A 7,411-nucleotide genomic window follows, 5' to 3' on the forward strand; every position below is an offset into this window, starting at 1 on the left:
ACATTATCTAATTACTTTAGTGGTAATTTAGAACACTGCTGCAATGTTTGGGGCACAAAATAAATAACATATAAAACTTATAAATGTGAAATAACAGAAGTATTAAAATGATCATTTGAGAAATTTAAAGGATGAGGTTTTACTATTACTACTTTTCTTGCATCTGTGCTCAAACATGAAAATATAATTCAGCAGAACTTTTCACCCCTAAAATCTCGCTGACTAAGATGCTGGAAATGTACCAAATTTGCTTTTCTTCCCATAGTTTACTCTTAAACTACTTCAGTGGTTTTTAATGTGTATTTTGTCTGATTTTCTACATTGTCTTTACCTGCGTGTTCCAAAAAGCACAGAAAATAACTAAAGGAAAATTTAGCTAAGATGTATTGAGGAGAATATCAGTGAAACAAAGCTTCTTTAATATTCAAAACTTCTATGCTTGGAGACTTGACTGGCCATCTCCAAAAGCTAGTTGCTCATGAGCAAAGCAATGGTAAGACAGCTAGCCTTGACTAAAGCCCATGGACTATGCTAGAAGATATATTCTTTAGTTTTAAGATGTTAACATGTACATTACAAGACTTGGGTTACATTTTATACTGGTAATTTCTAGATAAAATTATATAAGCTTCTTTGCCAAACCTTTATTAATATTGTCCACTTAACAGCACTTACTGCAGTTTGCTGTAATTAATGTTAATAGTTCTCATGGGAAAGTTCCCTGTAAAGCCTCCATCCTAAAATCCTCTGTTCTAATTAAGTGGAGTATACCACAGTGATATTTCACATTTTTATAGCACATTTCATCATACAGCACTTTCTTTAATATATGTATAAAAAATGGTTGTAGGGAGCTGCAGTTTCTGACACTGTCAGCTGGGCTGAGAGGAGTTTGGTATGGAAATATTTCATACAGCGGCTAGGACGAGGTCTTATTTCATCAGAACTGTCACTTGTTCAGCATCTTTTATGACGTTTGCATTTCTTTTCTGTTTGGCATTCTTGCAGCATAGATGGAAACTCCTGCAGTCTGCTGGACTCTGGGCAATTGGAGGCAATCACTGGGGACCTTCCTGCTGCCATGTGTCCATGGTCTTAAATGTGTAGTAATGATACAACACTAAAAAACACATGGCTTAAAGTTTGGAAAGATGAGTGCTAGCACTGCACTTCCCAATTACACAAAGATAATCAATGTATTTTGTAGAGATAGGTGCTTTTTTCTTGCCACTGCTCAGTCATTTTTAGTAACAGCAAGCTGTAAGGAGTGTGTGTAGTCATAAGCCTGCCAGCTTGCTTGCCATAAGGATAATTTGAGTAATCAAAATTAGCTTTCTAGCAATGGCTTCTGATTCTTGCCAGTGAAGAAATTTGTGTTGATAAATCTTCCAATACCATAGCTGTCAATGTGTCAGTCTCCAATTTTTGGGATGTGGCAAAAAATCAAGCTGAGCTTCCAAAGCAGGCTTTCTGAGATAATTTCAAAATAAGAAATTGGAAAATGGCAGCAGTTTTATTTGATAAGGAAGTAATCAGCACTGAAAAAACCTCTTTGCTCATTCTTTTAAATTTCTGCTAGGTATGCTAATGCAAGATGTGGGCTTTATTTTGCATGAATGCAGATAATATTTTTTATTAATTAACTAATTGGACTGCAACCTTGAATTTCCTATTGTGTAAATTTTTCAAGTAGCTGTTGCCATTTTACAAATTAATGTTATGATATTTGGCATTTATATGAAATGCTATTAAGTGAAAACTGCTACCTCTGTACTTCTCTATCTCTACTTTCCTACCAAGTAAGAAGTATCACTGCTATCGTCAGTAAATAAGAAAGTGTTTTTCCACTGCTTCCTTACTTAAAAATGTTGTAAAGGACACAACATGCATCAGTCCCTATACCCAGTACAAAAATAATTATTTTCATAGGGGCTTATGAATCTGTGGGCAACGCCTGGATAGAAAGACAGGTTAAATACCTTTGTCATGGCGGGACTTGTCATCCACCTGCTGAGTGCTGGCTGAAACCTGTATGACTTGGATTTGCTAAAAGTGGCTGGATTTGAATCATACGTTTTCCAGCTCGGTCTTCCTAAGTTTCTACACAGGTGTAACTTATTTTAATTAAATAAGTCTGAGAAGTTAGGGAAGCAAAGGGCTTAACAGTGAGGCTATCATCCAAAGCTGTGATTGTAGCTCTTCTTGGCATAACCGCACTGACTTCAATCTTCTGTTTTGTAGATATGGAGTGTATTTATGAGGTTAGCTAACCCAGATAACTGAAGCATCAGTGGTAGTTGGACTGTGACAGACTGGGCTCACCATACTTCGAACTAAATCAGGATAAATCCTGGGATTGCTCCTTCTGTTCAGCTCCCTGCAGCAGCATCTACATTCTTATCAGTGTCTCAGTCCACTGACTCTCTGTCTGCTCATGAGACATGCACCCTTTCTGTCTTTTTTCCCCAGCTTTGGTGGCTTACAAAAATGTGCAGGAGCAAAACGTAGTACAAAATTTGTAACTTAAAGTAAAACAGTATACATGTCTGAAGTCTTGCTCTTTCATTAGTAACTACCATTTTAATGTAGCACTTAGCATTGCAAAATAAACACAAACTTGTGATTTAATCATGAGATGCTGCAAAAAAAATATATCTACTTTATATTCCTGTCTGAAAAGCGTGTATGAGGGTGAAAGGGACTGATAAAATGCTGTGGAATATGCCTTGCTCTGCTAGCATTATGAATTTGATGGAAATAAGAAGCTCTACATGAAGAGAAGGTCTACTTTTTTCCTGCAGTGAGTGGTAAGTGAATATGGTACCAAGCCTTCTTGTCCCAGGCCCAGAATACTTACCTTATTTTGATGTGTTTAATTCATGTTGGCATCTGTATTTTCTTGACAATATATTAAAATTTGAGCCAGGAAAAGTTTTTATTAAAATGGGAGCTTGGCTCCAGTTCTGTATTCATTCTTGACTTCCTTGGTATATGGCACTGTTGGTGACCTTCTACACCAAACGTGTTGTTATTGTCAGCAAATTTTGCAATACAAAATTGGCATTCATATACTGGTACCTCCTCTTCTTGGTAGTACTGGCTTTCAGAATAATCCAAATCATTCTCTTTTCTTCAGTTCCATTCAGTAAATATCAACAGATAGAATTTGCTGTGTCAGCAATATGAATTTTTAATGAATGGTTTTCAATTTGTTTTTCCTAATTTTCATGTATCCTTTTTTTTTTTTTGGACCAGTTCCTTTACTTTTTCCTCACTTCCAGTTTCCCTCCACTGTGCTTTCCATGCACATTTCTTTCCCACTGAGATTGTATACAAATATTAGAGCCTTAACTCACACTTTCATCAGCAGGATGTGCCGTACTCTGTAGGCACACTGAGTTCAAATAAAAAGCCCATTGGCAATACAATAAATCAAGTGATTACCAAGAAGCAAAATGCCAACTTCTGGGTTTTTTTCTGTCCCAAAAGCTTGTGGTGCACTGGAGCAAACTGAATTTTCTACTAAGAAGCAGAAGTCAATGGTGTATCCTGAGACATGAGCATTGTTACTGCACTGACGTGTGGGCAACCTGGAGAAACCAGTGGATTTTCCTATTTCTGACTGTGTAAATGCTGCCAATATCAGACAAAGCCAGTTAATGTAGGCCAGGAAATACATAGCAGAAAACTGTGCTTACAGTAAACTGAACAGCAGAGTGCTCTAGAATAATAACCAAGATTATGCACTTGGTATTTATTTACCTGTGCTGCCCAGGTTATAGTTTGTGCAGCAGAAAATGCAAAATACGTGGCTGGAGTTAGGACGTAGTTTCTTTTTTCTCCAATCGTGTCTCCAATACGTTGTGCTGATCATGTTGGCCAATGACTAGCCAATTTTCTGTGGTGTTTAGACAGATCTATTGCATGGGCCAGCTTTTGTCCTCACAGATTTGCTTTTGATCATTCACCTAGAAAATAGATGTGTCCATTCATGAGAAGCGCATACATTCTAAATGTGATTATATTGTATTTAAAACGTAACTAAAATATGGGTTAGACCTGCATTTTATGTCTTTTGCAAGCGTTTTTACTCCATATATGTCCAGTGACAGCAGTATTTCCTTCACAATCTTCTCCTTTCCATCTTTTAAAACAGAAAACAAAATAAAAAGTCAAAATTAGATAGAAAATTGAACTATTTTTAAAATCTCAAGAACTGAATTGTAAGAAAAAGAAAGTATTTAATATGTATGTGTGAGATATAATGTTTTATTAAGATATTAATGGAATACTCGTTGGAATGTTTCCTTAGAGTTTCAGTCCACCATGCTGTTTTTCTATTTTAGCTAATGGTTATTGTAATTATTTCTATTTTCTTTTGGGGGGAACTGCATGCCTTAAAATGTGCAGGGATATACCTTCTGTGAGAAGGACTCTTAAGTGATATTCTAATTCAGTGGTATTTGTGTAACATGATTCCTCCTCCATATGTCCTTAGTATTCTAGCCTAGAGCTAATCTGAAATACAGGATGGGATAGCATAAAGAATCTGGCCTTCAGTCAACAAAACCCTTTTCTGCTGAAAAGTGAAGGATAAAGAAAAAGATGTAATTACTGTAATGATGGGTTAGACCTTTAGATTCATGCTGCAATCAGTGATTCCTGTGGTGCTCTGCTGCAATCATGGTTTAGTGCTGACTAGAGAGACAAGACAGGTAAAGACCGTAAAACACTCCAGCAGTCCTTGATCTAAATGCCTGTAGGAGTTTCACACCTCTTATTTGCGGATGGTGGTGATAATTCCAAACTTGAGGGCAGCAGAGTGGATTGTCTTGGAAGGAGAATCTTGGAATATTTTTCATGTGTGTAAAAAACAAAGAAATAAAATCCCCCTAAATTAGTCCCTCCACTTCCAGGATACAATGGTTAAATTACTTTTAGTCTTATGAGGCTGTTGCATCGGCCATATGTAAAACCACATAAGCACACACATATATATATATATTAGCATCAGAGATTATGCATATTTATTTGATCTTCAGTGATCACATAATCAAAGAGAAAATTTCTCTTGTGTAGGGATATGCTTGCCAGAGCTGTTATATTTCAAGTGCTGTCAAATCAATGTCAAAATTATTCCAGATACTTTCAGAATTTCTTACTTCTTACTTTATTCTCAAAGTCAAGCTTAAAAACGTATGTACAGCATTAGTCGATGCTTTTATTTTTATTCTGAATTTGAAGGATTGTTGGATTATGGAATTAAAAGAAATATTTCCAGCTGATACTGATGGAACTATACAATCATTTTATAGCCATTCAGGAAAAAGGGTATTGGCCCTAATCCTGAAACTGTTATTGATGCAATTAATCCTTATATCTGTGAGCTGTGTCCCTGAAGTCAACTGGAACTTTTGCATGAGTAATATTTGCAGAACTAGCCTCAGTCATCTAAACCATGATTATCTCTCAAAAACATCTGAAGATTAGCTCTGGTAATAATTTTTTGTAGACATCACACAGATTAAAAGCAGATGTTTTGTAGAAGAATTTGTGTGTCTTCCATGCTCCGCATGTCATAATCCACAAAATGTTACTAGTTTCACTTTGAAAATGAGTTTGCAGCATTATTTGTCTATTTGGCCAACCCAAATATGTTGTGAAAGAGTTCAGCTGGTCAAAAGGATGTCCTAGCCTAATTGTAAAGTAAAGGTATATTTTACTCACTTTGCATCTGGGCTGGCGCTTAGATGGATTTACAAGGAAAAAGAGAACAAGTAGATTGTTGATATGATTGATGTCAATCAAAGGATAATTTTCTATTTTTTTTTTTTTTTAATATGCTGCAGTAAAAAAAAAGTTATCTCTTTTCTAATCATTAATTGAGAAAATCTGCAAAGAACACATTCCTACTACATTTCTGGGTTTGGACATTTCCAATCTGGGCAACAAAAGTGGTATCGGGAGAGCCTTAAAGACTGACTATAAAAGCAAAGATAAATTCAAAGTGATAGTGTTACACTACATCCATATGCTAGACAAGTTATTTAGCTTGACTTAGAGAAATATTGATGCTATCTTTTGCACTCTTACCACTTCATAGCCTCATGACACAATGTGTCACTCACTGCATGACCAAAACCATTTGACAAGATACAATACCCTCAGTTAAAATATACTGCATTCATGAGAAATATTTTATTTCTGTGAGTAGTATATATTTCTGTTGTACTTGTGACAGTATGTTCAATTTTTCTGGACTTCATTTTCATAATCATTCAGTTAATTTATGGCTAAATTCTACATCATGCATTCATGTCCACAAATAATAGGTGCAGTCAGATGATCAGCTACTGGATGTATACACAAGTAAGGAGGGATTTCTGAAACCTGCCCTTTGTAGTCACAGCGGACTTGCAACATTTCGGTAGATAGTAGCTAGCCCCTTAATCCCTGTGCGCTTCTCCCATACAGCATTATCACAAAGTCACTCGTATAAACACTTCATTGATGCTGGCCAGCATTTTTACTCTATAAAAAAGCATGTGATCCCCCTCACTGTTTATTCAAAGCAGGTGATGAATATGCTATTTATCATTTAAATTCCTCAATAGCATTGAGGGCACAAAGCTAGGTTTACAAAGGCAGCTTCTCACAATTTAAGTGTTCAAAGGTCACTTCTGAAAGACATAAAGAAGTGTGTTAGGGTGGGATACTGAGTGAGGAGAGGAACAAACTGGTTGTCCACAAATTTTAGCCATCATGACAGTAATTGTGGCTTGCAGTCTGGTTAGACATGGTTAAATCCATCTATATTTATGGTGGACACTGGAGGATTCTGAGGAGAAAGTTTAAAGAAGATAAAATGATGAGCAGTGAAATAGGAAAAAAATGTTGAAGTACTTGTCAGAAAAATAGATTTTTGGGATAGTTACTGGTGGTGCAAATGTGGAAGGGTGACCTTTCAACTGACAGCCATGTAGACTGGATATATATTAATGATGAGAGGACTTTAAATGAAAACACAACTAAAGTAAGTGAGAAGAAGCTTAAAAATTCTCTTTCCTCATCAAGGTAGAAAGATTTCCAAGGTGCAAGACTCTAGGCATTTTGTCTAAGATGAGATTGCAATAGTGAAGTTATAAAGCAACCCAAGCTCAGTCAATTGTTTTGGCATTGTAAGCTGAGGTGAAAAGTTTGTATTTTAGGAATTATTATGCATGGTAATGTGTTCATCAATCACATATATGAGTCCTTAGTATTTTTATTCCCATTAGAAATTTGTGTCATGATAGCAAAGTATCAAAGTATCAAAGTATTTTCTTCTCTTGCCTAAGAAGATTATATCAGGGAAAGAAAAAAAAAAATCCTTTATTCCCTATTATCCTATAAAAGATGATCTTCTTTCCCT

General features: G+C 35.9%; 1 protein-coding gene across 1 annotated transcript in view; it reads left to right on the forward strand.

The window, feature by feature from the left end:
- Positions 1-7,411, forward strand: part of LOC104511287 (probable G-protein coupled receptor 125) — a 183,816-nt gene that overhangs the window by 76,079 nt on the left and 100,326 nt on the right. The window lies entirely within an intron of this gene.

This window comes from Eurypyga helias, unplaced genomic scaffold (genome assembly GCF_000690775.1).
Source record: "Eurypyga helias isolate BGI_N326 unplaced genomic scaffold, ASM69077v1 scaffold1886, whole genome shotgun sequence".
Classification (NCBI taxonomy): domain Eukaryota; kingdom Metazoa; phylum Chordata; class Aves; order Eurypygiformes; family Eurypygidae; genus Eurypyga; species Eurypyga helias.